Source organism: Musca domestica, unplaced genomic scaffold (genome assembly GCF_030504385.1).
Source record: "Musca domestica strain aabys unplaced genomic scaffold, Musca_domestica.polishedcontigs.V.1.1 19, whole genome shotgun sequence".
In the NCBI taxonomy this organism is placed as follows: domain Eukaryota; kingdom Metazoa; phylum Arthropoda; class Insecta; order Diptera; family Muscidae; genus Musca; species Musca domestica.
The window spans coordinates 13852092-13875835 of NW_026712245.1; the positions used below are offsets into that span (position 1 = coordinate 13852092).

General features: G+C 34.4%; 1 protein-coding gene and 1 long non-coding RNA gene across 6 annotated transcripts in view; both read right to left on the minus strand.

The window, feature by feature from the left end:
* LOC101896046 (1-phosphatidylinositol 4,5-bisphosphate phosphodiesterase classes I and II) overlaps positions 1 to 10432 on the minus strand; it is a 55334-nt gene extending 44902 nt beyond the window's left edge. For all 5 annotated transcript variants that reach the window (XR_002194022.2, XM_005177515.4, XM_011298272.3 and 2 more), the window contains exon 1: positions 9401 to 10432. The gene's annotated coding sequence lies outside the window, so the exon portion shown is untranslated. The remainder of the gene's footprint in view (positions 1 to 9400) is intronic.
* A 1507-nt stretch (positions 10433 to 11939) lies between these two features.
* The window catches only part of LOC131802027 (uncharacterized), a 90995-nt gene continuing 79190 nt past the window's right edge, over positions 11940 to 23744 (minus strand). The window contains exon 2 of the long non-coding RNA XR_009342013.1: positions 11940 to 12269. This is a non-coding gene — a long non-coding RNA (uncharacterized LOC131802027). The remainder of the gene's footprint in view (positions 12270 to 23744) is intronic.

Below are 23744 nucleotides of genomic sequence, written 5' to 3' on the forward strand. Positions count from 1 at the left end.
CAAAACATATTTAAATAATCGAACATCTATATCTGTCAGCTAAGCCGACAGACACTGTTTAACTTGTCTTTAATCCATTTTAATTGTATTGTCCTCAACAATTAGAATTACGTTCAAATATTTTATGCAGACATCCTTTTTTCTAAAATCATTAAAAATTTTGTAATATTTTTGCAAACGCAGTCGAGTGACGGGATGGGACTTGTAATTGCATTTTCAAAAACAACAAATGTTTGGCTTTCCATATTCGAAGTGGAATTGCCTTTGTATCGATTAATCTTTCGTCAAGTGGGTAAACCAATATTTGGCTACTTCCATGAATAAACACAACCACATGCACTGTTTCAACAGCAACAACCACAACAGCAGCAATAACAAAACGTTCTTAAACATAATATTTACTCTGGCAGAGATATAAACTTCAGTTTGTTTATGCAAGCAAAAACTGTTTTCATTACACCGCAGGCAGGCCCAAACTGGTGAAGTGGGTAACACATTTTGTTTTTGTATAAAAATAATCATAGGTCACTCACCGCGCAATGGATTTGCACTTGACGATATCTTTGTGGACCACAATTTTCATTGCCCGCCCATGTGCCCTGCATAATTTCCTGTATTCCACAGGAAGTCTCCTATATTCCACTCGTAAATTGAGATTTGAACTGTTTTGGTAACAGAATGGATTTAGAGTTTTTAAAACAACCTTGTTGGTGTTACAGTAAATTGTCAATGAAAGTCTTTCAATATTAGGGTCGTTAATATATAGATAAGAGAAAGAAAATTAGATCCCTAATGACCTCTTACAATGTCATTATCCTTTCTTCTTATATATTTCCCAACCAGCTAAGATTTATCGGAAGATACGTCACTGAAAAATACTTTCAATCACGAGCAATTAACATAATTCTGGCTCTCGGTTGCTGAGAAGTATTCTTTGATGAAACTATTAAAGTCCTGCTCCCCTTTACTACCTCATAGTTATGTGCGGCCGAAATAAATTTGCAAATATCAATATCACTGCGACAGAAAGTTACTACTATCTTATTCATCTGGAACACATTTCAATACTAGAAAAGAATTTTCAATTTATTTTCACATGCCACCCTTTAACGCTCCTTACTCTCAAAATAGTAGTCTTGTCTCATTACTTCACGCTAGCGTGGACTGAATACATATCTTCAGTGATGAGCTTCAGCCTGTTCGTATATCGATGCCAGTTTCCAAAAAAAAGAAATGTATATGAAGTAATAGCCTCATATTTTCCCACCGATAATTTCTCCTATTCTATTGTTCTATTTAATACTTTTTATACCCTGATATTAGGAACTTACAAAAATTTAGATTTAGATGTGCCCTACACAGTAAGCCTCAAAAACAGACAGACGATATTACAGTACATGTTCGGCGTCACGCAATCTCACATTATGAGACGATTCTCTAATGGTTTTGGAAATTGTTTGGGTTCATCTACTGTCTGATTATTGCTCCGTCGATTGTATGTTAAACGATAACAAGTTTTAATTGTTAGGTCTTACTACATTCACATACACAACACCATTCTTGAAGATTTTGCCAAAATTATTATTAGCGAATGACGTAAATTTACAGCTGGCATGGGGCTATTTAATGACTCCTTCACTGAAGACATGAAAAATATTCGAAAATTTGAACGAAAATCACGCAACATTGTCATTTACAGAAAGTAAAGCAAAAATAGACTTAGTCATTGCGAGTGTTTGTCTGTCACAACAACCTTCAAATTAAATTATTGTTAGACTTTTCTCAATTTTTCCTGGTTCTATTTGTTTTAAGCAACATTCGGAAAAAATAAAATATTTTTGGGAAGTAGGTATTCTTACCCTGATTTCACGAAATTAGATTTTCTTGAAGGATACACAAAGGTACCCGGATAGTTGACCCATCTCGGTGTGCAAAATACAGATTAAAAAAGATTTTCTAGCTGACTACGCGAACAAAAGTTTTTCTAAAGTTGATACTATTTTCAAGTAGCTGGCCTTTGGTCGGAGCTTCAGATTTCCTCATCTTGGATATGTCCAACACGGACTACGCGAACTAAAGTTTAAGAATCGACTTGTTCAAAGATTCATATCACTGATTTCAGGAAGGACATTGATGTAGCACCACTTTGGAAAGGTTTAAGTTTAGAACATATTTTATTGAATAAAACAATACAAATTTAAAAATGTTGGCCGATTTTTAAACTCATTTCAATCTGCTGCAACCTTTACAAATAGGTCGAGAGGTTTCTAATCCTCTCACAATGGCGAATTGCTAAGACTTCAAACAACATTAGTTATAAACAAAAAAAAAAAACACGGAAATGTATTTTCAACCAGAACTCCTTTTTGAACACCACTCATGAACAATTCATACCTCGACACATACATTCGTATAGCTTTTGTAAATTATTCTAAATTTGACAAATAGCATAGAACGTAAGTATAGGACAAGGTGGGTTTAAGCAATATCCATTCTAAGATACTTGTACCAATACTGAATGTCAAACTCCCTTCAAAACAACGCAGTAAAACAAACATAATAATTTTATACTAATTGTCTATATGCTACGTGACATATTTAAATAGTTTCACTGTACAATAATTAATCATTTCATCGATCAGCAGGCCGATCCGACTGATCCCCATATCATATTATTTCAAATATGTGATACTCTGCCTTTGTAAAGCATTTGTGATTTTGAAAATATATCATGAAAAACGAACAATCTTAATTTCCATGAAAATGTGAACTGCCTTGAGCTACGGGGGCATGAAAACGTCTCTCTCCCAATGAAGTGCATGGCAAAGAGGCCAAGGGGTGGCGTCGGTTTCACACATATCGCCAATGAAAACCGAAAAATAAAAATGTTATCAAATGCTTGTGGTAATTCTGATGGATGGATGGATTACGTACAAAGTCAATGCGACAGTTTATGGCACATTTGAATATGAACAATTCATAGCTCGGCGCATTCGTTCGTACACGTTGATTGACAAGGTTGGAACAACAAAAATATGTACCAACAAAACAGAATATTATATCCAAACGATAGCTAGACAATTGTATGGACGCTATACATGTCTGCGTTTATACATCTATGTGTGTATGTTTGCTTCTATTTATTTTCATTAAATTATATGTACACATATGTGTTAATATTAACTTCGACTGGCAATTGTTCTGTTCGATTAACTCTCAATACAAAACTCGCAGCCTCTCATCCAGTAAATTTTTCTCGGAATCTTCTTGTGAATGAAGGAATGAGAACTTGTCACTTCAATGAAAGTATCGCAGAAAGAAAGAAACATTTGCAACACATCAGAAATGTTATTTTGTTATTAAATTTTTTTAATAATTTGTTGCACTTTCTTGCAATACTTGATTTAAAAGGGAATTCAAGAAGCATTGGAAGAATTGACAGTACATGATCGTATTTTCAAACTTTTACATTACTCCACAGACATCCGACACATATATTCGAACCCTAATATTGCAAATTTGCTTGTCTACATGGCTTAGTTTAATATAAAACCAGTATGGAAAGGTGAAAAGTCATGCGGGGCCGACAATATGATACCCTATTTGCGTATTTAGTAGAGTATATTGGGAATTTATTGAAGTAGATCATGCCACCTATGAACCAAATAAAATTTCTGTATTGAGCATGATTGATTAAAAATTATTATATGGTTATGTTACTTCGTTCAGGTTGAACGAAAGCATAACAAGTGGAGAAAGATGTAAATGTTTATAAGTGCGGTTGTAAGATTTAGAAGATTTTCCAAAAGAATTTTAGTTTTATGTAATTCTTTTGTTCCTCTTCTATTGAGCTTACGATCTCGTCACTTGGGTAAAAAATGTTTTTTGTCATAGAAGTTATTTTTTAAATAACTTCTGGGGAGAATATCCCAGACAAGAAACAAGGGAACTGATGAGGATTGGTGGCTCTTTCCGAAACCTAGGTATTCCCTGCCTTACCCCCTGGTAAACATTACCATCGTTCTCCACTCATAAACAAACGTTGTTTTTAAGTTTTGCCTTGTTAAGGCGAAGATCATATGTTTTATGATTTATGTGTTTGTTTTCTCTTTCGAGACGAGCTTAATGATCTGTTTTTATAAAAACAACAATAATGGGATTTTACCTGACGATTTTGCAACAACAAAATACTATGGTATCCCAAACAAGCAAGCCAAACACTGTTATATTAAAAAATATTTATTGGAGCAATAGGTATACCGGACGGAGTTTCACCAATTGGTAAAATCCTATTTGGGCTAATAATATATATATATGGTGAGCAATTTTACGGTTATTGCTCACGATAAATGTGTTATTAACCCAAATTGAATAGATTTTTTCATATTATACCTGATTTTACCATTTGGATGAAGATGTTTATCGAAGCTATATAAAAATCTGAACCGATCTCAATAAAATTTGGCAAATGTTTTTTCGAGATGCATCTGATGTCTGGTATCAAACATCATTGTTGTGCGGTGCATATTACGCATGTGAGTGACTTAAAAGCCCAAATCGGGTGAAACATATAGAGGAGCTATAACTATATCTGAACAGATTTTCTCCAAATTTTATGTACTTACTTCTAGACTGAATTCGGGATGATGTTCCACAATTTGGGCTGATATCAGTTATTTGGTGCACGAAAAAACTAAAATCGGATAAAGATATATATGGGAGCTATATCCAAATCTGAACCGATCTTGACAAAATTTTAGGCACTTATTTCTGAGCTGCATCTGATATCTGGTACCAAATATTATTCTTGTGGGGTGCATATTACGCATGTGAGGAACTTTAGCATCAAATCCGATGAAACATATATATGTGAACTATATCTATATCTGAACCGATTTTCTCCGAATTTGATGTACTTGCTTCTACAAAGAATTCGGTCGGATGGGCCAAAAATTCAGGTCATTTGGAGCACAATTAACCCGAAATCGGTTGAAGATATACATGGGAACTATATCTAAATTTGAACCGATTCTCCCTAATATCTAGGGTTCGTCGTTGGCCCAATTTGGAAAATTTCATCTCAATCGGATAGTAAATGCGACCTGAATTTTGTTCACAAAAATGCTTGGACAGATGGCCGGATGGGCTGACATGCATTAATCGACTCAAAAAGTGATTCTATGACAAACAAATGCACAAAGACATAATACCTTTACCACTATGTGGTGTAGGGTATAAAAAAAAACAAAAACACCAAATTAATTGAGCGCATTCCGCGACAATATGCATGACTGATTATTTGAGTTGAAGCATTTCAATATGAGAAATTAAAATTTAAATGATTCAAGAGCATGTGCACAATATAGGGATAATCGAATTGACTAAATATGACTTATCCTGGCCCTTGATATACAGATATTTCTTGGCAGAACGAACTTACGAAATTATATTCTCAAATTTGAGAAATTGAATATGTACTATCATTAAACGTGGAGTAACAAAGCCAAGATTTTTTTTGGTTAGATTCTATAAAATACAGCAATTTTATTTGAGTTGTTAGTTCTTCTCCCTTTACTAAAAAAATTTACTACAACTATACTAACATATGTTTCTTTTTATATATGTATGTATGTCGGCCACCCACCTTCTGCTCATTTCTTATATACTAAACGTGAAAAACCTCCGCTTGAGAAGGGTTGCACGATAATTAATATGGATGATGTGTGTCGAAAGAGTTTCGATAACTGTGACTCAAAAGAAAAATCATAGGTTCCCAAATATAAAGAGAAATTAATAAATAGTCCATGCACCCTCTGTCGTTCGTTCACTAGCTCATTCATTCATTCATTCGATCATTAAAGAAAATGAAATTATTTCCTTTCGATTAGCTGCCATGAAAAATCTCGGCGTGCTAAACGTTTTCAAAGAAGTGGTCAAATCCAGTTGGGCAATTCGTGAAAATTCTCCCGTATGCTCCCCTTGCCTCTTTCCTCTATCAAAGGAGAAAAGTAGATAATCCATTTTTCGAAAATCCCACAGCAACCGCACGAAGATAATTTGAACGAATGCCTTCATGTGGGCTAATGGTTTTTGGCAAAAAATTGATTTTCTTTTTCGTTTTGAAAGGAATGTGCAGCGCATGTTGTTGCTACTGAAATTGCCACATCAATTTTGTTCGACAAAATGGTTATTGTTGATTTTGGAATGGATTTCGCCGAATCACTGACATGCATACACACACTGACACGCAGACTGAGCGATTTATTTTTTAAGAATATTGGCATATGCGCTAAATTAATGTAAAGTAAATAAACTTTAGAGCAAAAAAAGAACAATACAAAAGATCAAAAATGAAAAAAAAAAATGAAACCGAATAAAATATGTGTACATACAAAACTGCATGGATATTTATTGACAAAATTAAGAAAAGCCGAAGGATACGGCTAATAAAAAAATTAAGCTATGTTTCTTGCAGTCTCGTCAGCAACTCAACAACATATTTGATAAATATTTATGAAGAATGATAGAGTTATTAACATCTAATCTAGTTTTTTTTTTCAGCGAAGAAATAAAGCATTTTTAGTTGTGTGACAGCATATCCGTGAAGATAAACTGTAAACTGTAGAATAGACAATAATAATTTACAGCAAACACAGTGTAGAATCAACATTCAAAAATGATCATATTTATGCTTTATAGTTGTAAAGATCTGGAGGAATACTTTCCGAATATAAACATTTTTATAACTGAATGTATTAAAAAAGAAATTTACATGAGCTATAAATATAAGAAAAGATGATTTATTCTATTAAAATTTGCATTTTTGTCTCTAAAGGTTCTGCAGCATGAACGAAACAATGTCCACTCTTAAGAGAAACAGGTAAAAAGACATTAAGTTGGGCCGGTCCGAACTTCTAATACCCTCTACCATTAAGTAAAGAAAACATTTTTATGCAAAAGTATTTGGATTTCAAAAAAAATGGTGATTTGTTCCTTTACTAAAACGGGATTAGGTATTTCCATTTTCTACGGTCTATACATCAAACAAATGCCGAGCCACTGTATCGAAACCATTGACCAATATTGACAATGTTTTGGCACCGGTTGTAGAACCCATTATGAAGTACAAATACCAAACCGTTATATGTGCGCTATAGGAAAACGTGGACCTAGATATTCAATGTTCTGCCACCGGAGCTAGAGCCCATTACAAGCTACAAATACCAATTTTTAGACAAATCCGTGGAAAATGTGGGTAAACCCGTCAAAATACCGAAAATCGGGCTATACGAAAACGACCAATATAACCAATATTCTGTCACCGAAGCTGAAACCCATTACTAACAATAAAAACCATTTTTTAGACAAACCCGTGGAAAAATGTGGCAAAAATCATCAATATACCGAATATCGGGAGGTACCCTTATATGGAAGCCGTACGAAAATGCAATGTTCCGCCACTGGAGCTAGATCCAATAACGAACTACAAATACAATTTTTCGACATATTGCTGGAAAAATTTGTCTTAAACCATTAAAATACCAAATATCGGGAGCTACCATTATATTGGAGCCATCCTAAAGCGTGGACCGATACATCTCATTTTCAATACCAACCATCCTAGACACAATTCAAACTACTGTGTCAAATTTTCAACTTTTGTCAAATTTTGGTTTCAGGCAGACAGGCAGACGGACACACAGACAGACAGATGGACATCGTTAAATCGACTTAGAATTTTATGCTGATCATGAATATATATACTTTTTTGGGTTTATGACGAATATTTAGAGGTGTTATAAACAGAATGGCCAATATAATATATCCTCCTCTCTAAGGTGGAGGGTATAAAAATAGTGAAGATGCCAAAGACTGTTTAGACACGTAATTTTTCACGATGCCACTTCTGGAACACAAAATATTAAGAATTTTGGACATTATAACTAACCAAACTACAACAAAAAAATTTAAATGGACAAATAAATGATTTTGTTGTGTTTTTTCACAATTAGGCCATTTAAAAACTGAAATCTATTCAACCTTAAACAGGAGTATGACAGAGATTTGACATCTCTAAAGAAATAAACAATTTTTTAAATTGTGTGTATTATATAAATTAAAGTGTACAGTAAGAATGACGAACCAGTTTTATAAAGTAAAAATTAAACTATTTTATTAAATGTATTATTTTTTGCTTACAAAGTGCTAAAGTGAAAAAGCGAAAATCTTAAAAGTGTAAATATTGATGATTTTAATAATTTGCCCAACTTTAATATTTCCTAATTATAAACATTCACATTATTTGTCTTTATTTTCAATATACAAACACAAAAGTCCTGGCAGTTCTGTGACGTTTTTCTGTAACATTCATATAAAGGCATGTGTTCTGGTATTAGGTGGACCTGTAACAGTGGTTTGAAATATAACATTTGAAATATATACATATAGAATTAAGTAAACCCAGGCATAGTATCCTGCCTGTGGCTAAAATCTTCCAAATACCGAACATGGAAATTATGGACAATTCTTTTTAATTAGAAGTTGCAAACGGTATGGCTATCTTAAAATGCCTTTCATAGTATAGTGGGTGGACGGTGGAGTGTGGTGTATATACCATAACGAAAATCCATTCCAAAATTGTTCCATCTATTGACCAACAAATCTCACATTGGCATATGGCCTGATCTTCATCGGTAGATAGATGAAAATGGACGCTTGTCAAGAAAATGTATGTATAAGCATATAGGTACACTAAAATATCATGATTACTGCAAATAGTTACACATGGAAAAGGGCCTGTCGTTTTGTAAAATATATATACGGGTACATATTATGATTTGAAACTATTTATCGCAGATACCCTTGCGCGTTATATATAAACAGGGATTTCGAGAGAAATGTTCATATATATTAACTGGTGTAAGAGCAAAAACTCCCCTCAACTGCGAAAGTAACGCACATCTACTTTCTGAGTAATCCCAATGGATTTCACATCAAAAACACAACATTCCCGGCTCGCCTATATCTGCCCCATATATTTTCCAGGTAAGTATGCACACATCCACCTACTCACATTCATACCCATTTATGTATATTATTATGTGTATGTGTGTGTATCCATAATTTTCTTCCAGCCCACTAGGAAAATGATATGACATAATTCGTTCGGTCTGCTAAATGTTTATCTCTTTTCATTTTTTCGTTTCTCAACTCGAAAGCATCAGCTGATCGTAGAACAGGTTCACGAATGCTCTTTTACATCGACTGTCGACTGTCCGTCTGCAAGTCTCTCCCAGCCGCTGCCTGTCTGTTTTGTTTGGCATTGCGTTGTTGTTGGTGTTGATTCACTGAGTACAGCAAGACATAGCAAAAAAAAAATAAAAACAAAATAAAACTTTACCTTCTTCCAATTGAAGCTTAAGTAGACACGAACGACGGCGAACGGTATTGAACGCGAGCACCCAATTGAAAATTTTTGTACACTGTTTTAGGAATAATTTATGTTTTTCATCGGTTCTCGATTGTTATTGTTGTAGTCTTTTCTTGTTATTTATGTTGATTGTTGCACACTTTTGTGCCTGTTATTGAATGAGTACAGATAGTATGACCCTGCATATGACGTATGTGTTTATGTACATGCATAGATACACGGATGCATATGTGTGTATGTTTAGGTCTCGTCGGCAAGTGGGCCGGGCAGGCGGGAATCGGCCAATTGTATCTTTTCACACGCAAACAAAAACAAAGTTGGAGTTGAACTGCCACTACGGCCGCCGAACGAAAAAGGAGATTATCTCGTGTTTGACTTCTAGTTAATACATGTTACATATAAACGCGCGCGCACATACACATGCCCATCGTGTAATTAATGCACAATGTTCTGGGAATGGGGCGAAATTTCAACCTTTTGTATCTCTGTTGCTCATCCCGCTGGCTGGGTGCACACTTCGAATTGGAGATTGATATTTTCCGCACTCACATCACTTTTGTTTCCAATCACTGCGTTCTCACAATTCAGTTTCGGTTACTTGGTTCTTAATTTTGCGATTCTAGTAGATTTGGAAATTATCACTTAAGATTTTGCATCTGTACGAGACGTCCGTCAGTCGGCTCGTCGTTCACAGATATCTCTTCATTCACAGATAATGTTTCATTTTTTTCTTTCTACACCCCGGACGGACCAGCCAACAACTCTCCAATAGATTCTTTTGCTTGTGTGATTTATTTTCCGTGGAAACAATTGCCCTGGCCAAAATTAGCCGTCCGTCGTTGGTAATGTTTCACTCACTATGTATATTTTTCTTTCTGGTTTAATTTTGTGTATATAATTATTTTTGCTGTTTGATTTTGCTTAGTACATACATACAGACGGGTACCGTACACATTCTCACACAGCCGACACGAAAAAATTCTGCACGATATTGAACGTATGACAACGACTAGGGATACGTAAGTCGACTTTTGCCAATTGTAAAAATCGCAAAATCGACTTTTTGAAATCGATTTCGATATTGTGGGATAATTAATTTTTTGGTCGACTGCATGATAGAAGAATACAGGTAGTATCATCTTCAATTCTGAATGTCAAATATACCACACGATGGTTGCAACAATTAATTGATTAATTAATTTTTAAATACTTTGCATACGATTTCGCTCAGAGCTTGTAAATATATGTATTTTTCATCAAATATAAACTGATTTTAATGCTTTTCACTCGCAAAATTTAATTTATAAATTATTTGATACTTGAAACCATGGTACAATGAAGAGAAGGTAGGCTAACTTTGAAAAAATTGCAAGAATAGAGGTCTACCTGTTTGGCTTGTAATGTCAAAATTACTATCAAAACAATAAAAAAGCAAACAACTTGTTGCATTGATTTTGAATAAATAATTTAAAAACGCGAAAACTGAATGAATGGTCAAAATTTCTTTTCAATATCATGTTCTATATATCTCTTATGGTTTATTTCGCGAAGAAAACTGTAGATTTTGTCGATGCATACGTTGAAATAAGCATTTTGAAAACACCCTAATTTGAATATTTTCTGATTTTTTTTATTGAAAAGAATACACACACATAAACAAACTAAGTTGACATATTAAGCCAGAAAAATAAAAAAATTAAAATCATATGGTAGTTCTGCCCTACCTTGAATTCATTGTACCATACTTGAAACCATGGTACAATGAAGAGAAGGTAGGCCAACTTTGAAAAAATTGCAAGTATAGAGGTCTACCTGTTTGGCTTGTAATGTCAGAATTAGTATCAAAACAATAAAAAATTAAACAACTTGTTGCATTTATTTTGAATAAATAATTGAAAACCGCGAAAACTGAATGAAGGGTCAACACTTCTTTTCAAAACCTGGTTCTATATATCTCTAAAGGATTATTTCGCTACAAAAACTCTAGATTTTGTCGATGCATACATTGAAATAAACATTTTGAAAACACCCGAATTTGAATGTTTTCTGAACAATTTTTTGTTATTGAAAAGAAAACACATACATAAACAAATAAAGATGACATATTAAGCCAAGAAAATAAAAAAATTGAAATCATATGGTATCATAGCCCTACCTTGATATTATTGTACCATGTATATATATATATATATATATATATATATATATATATATATATATATATATATATATATATATATATATATATACACATATATATATATATATATATATATATATATATATATATATATATATATATATATATATATATATATATATATATATATATATATATATATATATATATATATATATATACACATATATATATATATATATATATATATATATATATATATATATATATATATAACTTGAAGTAAAATAATAAAATTTTTATTTTCTCTAATGTATTTAATACATTGAATGTAATAAAACTTGAGTACCTTTTTTATGTATAGTGTAAAATTTTCAATAAAATTTACTTGAATACAAACTACATATAAATTATTCAACTTTTTACAGTTTGGGCGGATATGGTCGATTTTGGGCGGTTTTTAGAAAAAATTTGGGCTGAAATACAAATTTCAAACGGCAACACTGGTCTTGTCCCATCTTTATACTTCTATGTCTTTGTTAATACTTCCACGATATGACAGCATTTTTCTCCAACATATTTTCTGATTGGGTAGCACTTCTTGTTGTCTTCTCTCATTCGTTTGTGGTCTGGATCTCGACTTTTATACAAGTGTATGGCAAAAATAATTGTGTAGAGTTACTAAATCAGTAGCGCCATCTAGAGATAAAATATGAAATGATATATGAATGTCACCTTGTTATCCGGTTTGTATCTTTACTACTGTACTTTTTACATGGCTTATGGTTTTAAGATACAAAAAAATAGATATCTTGTTTCTTAACCGTTGGTATTACCAACGACCAAATGGATAAATGGTTGCCATCTGTACTTGATGTTTAACATATTTATCGAAATATTTTGTTTATCAGGGCAGTAAACCATAAACTAAATGTGTAACACGAATGTAGTTCTTGTTTTTTTCGCTAGAGCCACACCAGGCAAAAATAATGCGGGCCGTTGGGTTGTGATGTAGGTCTTCTTATTATTTGACGTGTATGTATATACATATCATGGCGCAATGAAGACAAGGTAGGGCATTACAATCACCTGAATACAATTTTTTCTTTTGGTAGTAATCGTATTAGGAACAAGATATTGTGAAAAAATTTGAAGTTACAAGACTCCAGCTTCAGGGTTGTCCTTTAAGCTTAATCATTCTGTCCTACATTGTAATTATTGTACCATGTCACATATCACCCACTATACGCACTCTAAAAACTCATCCTTTTTAATTTATTTCCTAAAATTTTACAATTTATGGCATAAAATTGTCAATTTCTTACAATAAATAAGAAACTATAAATGAGAGTAATACAAAGTTTAACTAGTGATAAAGTACCGTTTTTCGACTAATTTCTGGAAAAACTAATGAAAATGTTGTTTGTGTATTTTGTGACACCTGAAAATTGTAGTAGTTTTTATTTCTATTGCAATTTAGTGTCTCATTTATATAAATGTTGAAAATTATGTTTATGTTTTAGCTAAAATTATCTAGGATTAAAATATTTTATGCCATAAATTGTGAAATTTTAAGAAACGAATTGTAAAATATGAAATTTTGATAAAATTGAATTTTTGAGTTCGAATTCATAAATTGGACGACTAATTTCAATACACGTCGAAAATAGTTTTTTTTAACTCAATTCTTATACCAAATGTCAAGATTTTAGCTTTACCCTTCACATAATATTAAATTGTACCGAATATGAGTTTATTACGGTATTTTTAGTACAGTTATGGTTCGAATTTTCAAAAAATGTTTTGTACCCTTAACCTTATCTCACATATATGGAAAATTTCAAAATTTTAGCTTCACTCGTTTCGACTGAACGTGAATATATTATATTACGAATATTTTTTCATTCACATTGCTTTGTGCTCAATTTTGGCTCCAATCAAGGGGCCCAAGAGAGAATATCCATGATTCCTATATTACATTAAAGATCCTATGCCGTAGTTTTTCTATTAAAAGTGAAACGAAAATTTTTTCTCCTACCACAAACCACGTGTTGGTTGCCAAATTAGTACATTTTGTTTTGCAAAGTAGGCGTCCAGACTTTTAATACAAAAAAAAAAAAATAACAATAACAGACGTATGAATGAAAACTTAAAAATGTTGATCTCTAACTTACCAAGAATTTTCGTTAATTAGCACAAATACAAAGATATAGAAATTTGAAGTTATCAAAAATTGTCTGTAATTCTGTCGTAAAAAACTTACAAAAACCCCTACAGGTGAGATGTGGACTCTTGACAACGCATTAATATTTCCTGACTAAAAAGAAAGTAATGTACTTCGTTTCTTCGTCCTCCAGCGGATAATTACCCTTTTTCTTATAACAGTAAGAGTGTTGGCATGAGCCTGCTTCTAGTACACCTGTGTAAATAGCCATTTAAATAATGTTTATTTCGTGAATGTTAGTACTTAGCTCTTGTCGGATTTGAAAGATAATTAGTTTTATTTTTGATCCAAATTCACAATTGTGTCATTTTTCTTCGATAATGAGGAAGTAGTGGTCTTTACGTTATCGGGCTGTTGAACGATTTTTTTTAAGAAAAATGTAGAGGAAGAAATTGGGAACATTCGGTTTCAACAGCTACACTCGATGTTTTGTACTCCCTTTTTGAAGATCGCATTATCAACCGCAGAGCTAATGTCGGTTGACCACCTCGGAGTTGAGATTTGACTCCGATGGACTATTATTTGTCCATGCCGTCTAAGATAAGTGTTACGCCGACAAGCCAGAGACAATTGGGCAATATTCGTGAAGTCATTGGTAATATACAGCTGCTCAAATTCGATAATATAATTAAATAAAATTTCCACCGATCGTGTAGGCAACTGCGTGTCAATCGAGGTAGCCATTTGTCTTAAAAAAATGAGAAAGATATTCAGTATTTTTTTTATATAAAAGTCTTTTTGGCGGAATTGATCCAAATTACCAGTTAATGTCTCGTTTTTGCACAGATTCCAGTGAAGGATATTGTGAACATTAACTTTCCACTTTTTCCAGTTTTATACCAAGGGAACGATTTGCAAATCCCCTGGTCAGCGAAATTTTATTATAAAAATATGAAAAAAATACCCTACCATCGTCTAAAGTAGATGGTTGTTATGATCTACTTTAGATAAATTTCCAATATAAACTATCAATTGATTGTTTTTGAATGGTAATAATGGCATTAGAGCAGTTATAATTTGAAACCATATTTCAAATTAACCAATATATGGGGGTATGTTATATTCTGAACAGTTGTCCACTAAATTTGACGGAGGCACTTCGACTTTGAGAACATTTGAAATAATACTTATATTTCGGAGCTGTAGCTATATAGTATTCGATTTTTACCAACATCCATCCTATTTGAGCTGATATTGCACTTTTGGTGTCCAATAGACGTGACATCGGACGAAAAAAAATGTAGGAGCTATTTCCAAATCCAAACCGATCTCTATAAAATTTATGAGATATATTTCTATGTATATAATATATATAATATTATATATATATATATAATATATAATACATATATATGCGAGCTATAGCTATATCTAAAGCGATTTTCATCAAGTTTGATGCACTTGCTTCTACGCTCAATATAGTGGGATGTGTTGAAATTCAAATTATTTGGACGATAAAATTGAAATCGGATGAAGATATGTATAGGAGCTACATATATATTTTTGGACCGATAGTCATCGTCCTTGAGCCAAACAAATAATTTGTGATTTGTTTACAAAAAATACATGGAGAGACGGACGGAGGGACATGCATAAATCAACTCAGAATATGATTCTATGCAGATCATCAGAAGAAAGTAAGCAAAGTCTGTAATCGTATACGGTCGAGCATGTGATACCGTACAGCACTACAATATATTAAAACAAGTTAGCAAAGGCTACAGTCGTGCGGGGCCGACTATGTTCTGCCCTACAACACTACACTATGTTAGAAGCCCCCTTATGTCCAAATCCATATTGGAAGATTTCGCTTTTGAAATTAGGATTTTGACTAGGGACATTTGCCAAATATTTATATAATCTAATGGTCATCCAAAATGCTAGAATTCTTCCATGTCCTTAACTCTCTTCACAGGCGTGCCGATTGGCTTCAATTGTGTGATCGGAAAGACCTTTCTGTTTTTGGTTAATTTGAACCCCTAAATATTTTGCAATCATCTCCAAAAGCAAAAAGCCCCTCTGTATCTCTAAATTCAGACTCATCTATATGATTTGCTTGTCTACGATATTTGGCAATATTCGTCAACGAAATCAGCATAAAAAAGCCAGAAGTTCGCCTTTTGTATATTTCGGATATCGCCTGTAAGTAATGCTGTTATTTTTTCACACAAAATTAGTGGTCCATTTTACTCGCTGTCCTAAACTCTAACGAAAATTTCGTGTCCTTTGGTTTCTATTTGTGACCTTTATAACGGCTACAAAATCAGGAAAATTTTTAGTTGTTGGTCCATTTCAACCCCTAATATATTGCGGACATCTTTGAAAACAATAGGCCTAGCCCTTCTGAGCCCAACCCTACCCTTGTGAACATTTTAAGTGACGATCGGACGATATTTGCAATACTTATATAATATCCCCAACCTGTGTTGTAAGGTGAAAAAAATATTACAAAATATTATAAGTCAAATTGAAGAAATCACATGCGATAAAAAATATGAAAAAATAAAAAAATGTCACAAAAAACTACAAAATCCTTATTAACATCATTATTGACATATTTTTCTGCGATTTTTTTTATTGTATACTTTTTTGTCAAGAGGGCAAAATTTGTCAAAATCGGTCCAGCCATTCTAGAGATATAAGCATTCTAGCTAACTCCCCTTCCTTTGTATAGACACATTGTATATATTTCGCTATATATAACCGATATATTTACTATCGGCATCTACGTAACGGTCAGAATTGACCTGTTCGTCTATTTGTGATTTCGCCGGGTTAAAAATATTCGCGGTTTAATGGAAAATTTGACTTTTATTTAACACAAAAGTTGTGGCCTATTTCACCCACTAAATATTACCCGATGATCATCAAAATTGGAAGGCTTCTGCCCAGCACTAAGCTCTAGCCCCATGCTAGATCAATCCGTTTTGATTGGTCTATAATTGCGACCTGTAGAGCAACTGAAAAATCATTAATTTTTTTAGTTTTTGGTCCAAAAGAAATAGGGTTTTATTCTGACCCTAGCCCCACCGCCATTCTAAATTTCGTGAAGATCGGGCCATAATTGCGACCTGTAGAGTGATTACAAATTAATATGGACAGACGGACAGACGGACATACCTAGAGTGACCTGTAGAGTGATTACAAATTAACATGGACAGACGGACAGACGGACATACATAGCTAGATCGACTCAGCTCGGCGATATAGGAAGATCCATGTGTACTTTCCTATGTGGGAAACCAATATTTCGAGGTGTTACATAATTTTTGGCCCAATCAAACTTATAATACCTCCATAAAAACCCTTGGGTCCAAACCCATTTTCGTCAATCACATTTTTGAGAAATGCAAAATAGTTGGGTAAAAATGTTGCCTTCGGCTTTGAACTATGACATTTGCCCTTTATTTACTTCCTCAATCGTGCTAAACGGTATTCCAAATTCACACAAAAGTTGCACAACATGATTTATTTTATTTTGATTTCGTGGCAAATAAATGTTTAAAGTGACATTTTCCCAGTAATATCTACTGAGAGATAGTAACGAAACTGTCCAAATATCCCCTCTCTATTCGCTCTCTTTTGCTTTTGAGGAAGTAGCCAACTTCCAGTAAGTGTGGCCGATATAAATCAATTCATTTACCACGTTTGCAAAACACGACTGTAGTCACCGTTTGTTGGAGTATCTGTTATCGTAGATTAAGTCAACCTTAATGAGTATGTGAGGAGTGTCCAATAAGTGGTTATGTTGCACCACGTCTCATTGTATCCGCGTTTGAGATCTTATGACTTCTCATCAACAGGGAGGATATATCAAACGTTGGTAGAGACCCTTAATTTGCTGCTCAGCAAATACGAACGAATTATGTGAGACTGACAAAAAATGTATGTATTTGGTGAATGTGTGACTCACAACAATTCTGAATTTGCTACCATGTCTTGAGAAACGGTAATCATTCTTAAAACGGGAACAGAGCTATTTTTAAAGATTATCTTTAAAAAAGCCCACAGTTTGTCAGCAGGTGCGATTTCATGTTCATACGGCTGTGCATGTATTTACAACGTATATCCCACCTATAAAAAGTACGCATACACATCACTCTGTTGAATAAGAGTTGTCATTCGGGTATTTCGTAAACCTTCAAAATAATATACATGAATGTCATTATAAAAGGCTTAAATCATTTGACTAATTCAATTTCAATATAAGAAGAACTTGTTCGCAAGCGAGTGCATTCGAAGAGCACGAGTTTTATACGAAGTTTACTCTCCACTCCTCTCCGAGTTATTCCTGTTAGAAAAAAGAGAGAGAAAGAGTCGAAACGCTCGATTGTCACTGATTTGTGAATGCATGTGTACGGAAGCAAACTGGTTTTGATGTTGCGGACAGTGCTCTGTTGGTACAGATTGGCGACAATGCTCTTCAACGTGTTCGTTTCTGTTTCGTCTGCAGCTGTAGGTTCACATACATACATTTATTAAAATCCACTAACGTTATGGTATTTGAGAGGCATCGGAAAATGTAATATGCTCGATTGCTCTCGATAGAATTGGAGCAGGTTCACTGCCTTCAGAGGGTATTATCATTTGATACGGCCAAACCGAGCCTCATCAAAATAAATGCTTTAGACCCTAGGTTCCTTTGGATCAGGACATTTGGAATCGATCTAGGCATGACCGTCCATCGGTCTGCCTATTTGGCTGGAACGCACAATAACTCTCGAAGGGTGTATCCGATTTGAGCAAAACTTGGTACGTCGTAATATTATTATCAAACTTAAATCGAGTTGGGAAATGGGTAATATCGGTCCAGTCCTTCTGTTATCTCCCCCAGAACGGGTCAAATTTTTGAATAACAAGCGCGAAATAAGCATCCGAAATCTTTTAAACTCGGCACATCCCAATGTTTCTATCAACACAAAATAAGCTTAGAGATGGGATATATCGGTCCATTCCTTCCGGTACCTCCTTATTTCATAAAATGTGAAATAAGGATCCGGCTCTTATAAAATTTTACGCCTCCCAATGTAACTATTAACACACTACTGTTAGTGAAAATTGAGTATATCGGACAACTCCTTCTGGTATTCCCCACAAAGGGGAAATAATTTTGGTAATAAAACGCTCATAAAATGCGAAATACTCATCCCATTCTCTTCATAGTTCGCTCATCCCAATATTTCTTCCAATACAAAATCTGGTGTGAAGATAATATATCGGTCCACCCCTTCTGGTACCTCTCCCAAAAAGAGTCACAATTTTAAATATTTATATCTATCATAGTTCAGAATGTGTCAGAGCCACAAAATCAAATGTTCTGTCATTTGCACATTTCTGCTTGGTGAATGTGTGTGTGTGTGTGTGTATGGGGAGATCTTAATTGAACAAAAGCAGTTCAAGTCTTCAAATGGAGGTAAGCGGACATTGGACTTGGACTCCGTCAAAGCTGGCTGGAAATGGGTGTTTTCGTTGATTGTTTCTGTCGGCGCAACATGTTGCCCATGAAAACCAATCAATCTCAAAGATTAGTAGCTCCACATACTGGAAGGAACACGCAACTGTTCCTGAATCATGCAAAATGAGTGAATAGTGAAGGAAGTGAGTATCCATTCTAAGCTTCAGTCGAAATATTCGAATCGTAAACATCGGCTGGAAATTTAATAATGGTCAAAGAAAGATGGGATGTGAAATTTGAAAATATTGATCAATTTGGATAATCTATTTCGTCGTATTCCAGTTTCCTGTCATTCGCAAGAAAAAACAATCCACTCCCATATGGTTTGTTGCACAGTGCTATTAATCTTTTGGAAAATTTGAATGCGATGAACCTTATTTCGGTTTGACAATGGGAAACTCTGCAGTTTTGAAACACTGAAGCAGACATTAGTCTGGACGTTCATTAGATCAGCCAGCTGATTAGGCGGAAAATAACCGAAAAGAAATGATGTTTCTCAATAATTTTGATCATTTACAATTCAGGGATTGTGATTACTTTGCGCTGGGATGGGATACCAGCAGAAAAAGAGGTGCAGTGGAGCACCAATGCTCGCCGGAGTGCACTGCTGTTTTGGCCCAATACCAAAAACAGAGTCTTCGGACAGCCGTCGTGTTGATATGATTACATCAATTAATCTTTGACAAGAAACCAATATCAATAATACCCATTCGCATTGCCAGGCAACCTGTGAGAGCGCCTCCGACAGCAGGTTGCACAAATGAATCCCACAGATGTGACGAGTGCTGAAGAGTGCGCTGATCCAACGGCAAAAGAGCCATCAAGACAGTGTGAGAAGGGCCATAGGCGCCTGCGCTTGCGTCAAATTAAGTGTTTGTGTCGTCTACCATTAATCACCCGACTATCGCAACAGAGTACAGTACAGTGAGCGTGTCAGTGACGAGTAAACAAACAAAAGCGAAACAAATGATCACCTACACTCAAATCAAATGTGTAGCACCCAACGAGTTCACTGAATTTAGATAATTCAATTGAGGTTCGAGGGAGGTGTGAATGGTGTAAGGTGTGCACGAAGAGGTGCAAAACGGCCACTACCTCATGTCCAGTTATTCTTCACATGCCTAATGTGCCCTCCATTTCTGTAAGGTTATTCCAACTAAGATTTTCGAAAGTGCTATGACATCGATCGATCCAATAAAAAGTATGCCATTTGCAAAAGATAATTTTGAATATGTGCTATAGTAATAGTCCTCAATAAAATAGAAAATGGAACATTTGGGTTGATTACATTTTGAAACTGGTATGGTATTTGAAGTTTGCTAAGATCGGTCTATAAATCATTTTCGAATTGCAATCAGAGATGTATGGATAAAAGCCGGTGAGTCGACTGGAGCCAGATGTATTTTTAGGTTGTATACATGGCATATTTTAGCAAATATAGTCTTTATCCAATGAACACAAACTGTAGGAAGACGTATTTTTAGGTCGATTCGGTGAATAAAGACTCCGCACCAACTCAGACCAACTAAAATGCTTCTAAAAGTTTTTTGTTTGATTTTTATTTTTCTTTATTTCTCCATTTGAAACGATTGAATTATTGAAATATTGCGATTTACAAAATATGATGCATTTGGTCCATATAAAATGATCCAATATTGACGATTATTATCAGTTCCAATAAAAAATACCCATTTTATGCACATTTTTCTTTCCTTTTGAAAAACTAAGCGAAAAAATACTAGCTACCGAAAAAGACCCTCGAAATAGGTGTAACCGGGAGGTACTTTTATATTGGGCGCCATTCCGAACATTGATCTACATCGGAAATTTCAAAGGCACCAACATGCCAAATAAGGCCCATATCAATTCAAAAAAGTGATCAAGACCCCATAAAGCTGAAATCAGGGGTTACCTTGACATTAGCGTTATAACAAAACGTGGCTACATTTGATAAATTTTTGCAAGGCAGGTTTCTTTTTTATTAATGAACCTGTAAAGAAATAGCAAATGACGGATGGGCCGTCTTTAAGATACCCTATACCACTGTGCATATTAGTAACTAATAAACATTTATATAGGTAATTTATGCAACGTAGATCATACACCATGATAATGTGAAACCGAAGAGAACTAACATATGGTATATTCCACTTTAAATCGGTTCCCACTAAATTTGAGGGGGCATCTCTTTCTCTGGAATCTGATTAATATATATATATCGGAGCTATAGCTATATCTGAACTAATTTTCCCAATTAGAGCTGATATTACAATTTTTGTGTACAATAAACGTGAAATCGAATCATAATATAAAATTTGGCAGAGGCATTTGTATGCTGGCTCTAATAGCTGACATCAAATATAATTGTTTGGTTTGTTTTTTACGGGTGTGAGGGACTTAAATAAAAAATCGAATAATAATACGTATGCGGGACTTATGGACACATATGAACCGGTTTACCCGAAATTTTACACAATTTCGTTTAGGTTGACAAAGGTTGGATGTTGTCAATGAAATATTATGAAAACATTGCCGTTCATATGTTAGCATGAGATTACCAAATATAATTTTGACATGGGATTTACCAATCCCATTAGATTTAAATCGCCAATTCTATTGCATATACTTCAAATAAATTCTCTATTAGAGGGTTGTCAAGTAAAAATGAAACTATTCATTGAAATTAAAAATTATTCGACAAATTACCACATCGCGATTGCGTTATAACATAGCACACGACATATATTCTTTTAGATTGGTGGTTTTATTATATGATAAGTAAAAATTTTAGATATGGGTCTCTTGACAGGACTTTTTTGAAACTAGTCAATTTTTAGAAAATTAAACCTATCGCATCTTATGCTCTGATTGTTTTATTAAAACAAACATATTTATACAATTCCAGCTTTAATAAGAGATTTCATTGGTTGGACCTTGCATTTGTGACCAGAGCTGTTTGATCATATCTCTCAAACGATGCCCACAGACATTTCCATAAAAAAGGGGGTCCTTATTAATTGAATGTTTAAATGTATCCATATAGACGATTATCTCTAGGAGAGTACTATTTGTTCATTAATTTAAATCAGTCCCTCAGCAACAATAATGACCGGCCATGGCAGAGCCACTGACACTGATGTCGACATTGAAAATCGTCATCGACAAAATGGACACAGCAACAGACAATGGATAACCATTGGCCACAGTTAATGTCTAATGACAAAGTTCGTATCGAATGAGTTCAACCGAATGCCACGCATAACTCGGCCAAAGGAACAGCTGGGATGCTGCACTGGCTGCACTCCACTGGTAGATGCAATGGAAGCGTCACTGCACTCTGCCCCACAACCGACCCAAGCCATTGCAGGCCAGTTGTAATTGTGGATGTCGAACATAGATGTTATGACCAACATTTATGGGCATTTTGGCATCCACATTAAATCTAAATGATGGCACATTTCACATTTACATGACCCCCATTGCATCGATGAGCCAAATGCGTTCTCAGAACACAGCAGAGGCTTCCCAATCCACTTGCGCCCAGCGGCACTCTGTTGGCAATGCAGAGGTGCAGCCACAGTTTGGTGATGTGCGTGGAGTTTGGCTATTTGTAATGTGAGTGCTAAAAATTATGAACATTGCCGGATTGCGTGGTATCATTAGTTGAATTGCGATAATTTCGCACGAAACCTTTTCAGTTTTCAGTCAGACCTCAGCAATAAAAAAGTCACATTTGGAATAGTTGCATAAAATACAGTGGTGTGTGTACACTCATACACACGGTGACCTTCAAAATAATAAATCAATGTTTTAAGAAAAAAGCACTAACTGGTGTTTACTTAAATAAATAAAACTGAGAAGGTAGACTACACGAAAAAACTACGATTGGGACACTGTTGAACTACACGCTAGAGCTACGACATTTTCTTCAACCCAGTATCTATGTATCATAGTTTGATGTTTTTTTAAATAACATAAAATCCTAGTTTTATATATTCCCAAATGATTTGAAAAAAAAATAATGTATGAACACTTTTATAAGTCAATCTAAGCTGATATATAATTGAACATAAGTTTAAAGAACATATATGTAAGATTACATAGGATCATCAAACATGCAAGGAAGTTTGACCTCATTATGGAATCTCGAAAGGAATACGTTTGATTCAAAACAGTGTTGCCACCAAGAAAACTGCGTATTACACACGAAGGATAGAGATAAAAACGTAGCACATTTGGGGAAAAACTACTCATATATGAACATTTTTTTATTATACCCTACAACACTATGTGTTGGGGGTATTATAAGTTTGATTGGGCCAAAAATTATGTAACACCACGAATTATTGGTTTCCCACATAGGAAAGTATATATGGATCTTCCTATCTCGACGAGCTGAGTCGATCTAGCTGTGTATATCCGTCCGTCCGTCTGTCCGTCTGTCCATGTTAATTTGTAATCACTCTACAGGTCGCAATTATGGCCCGATCTTCAC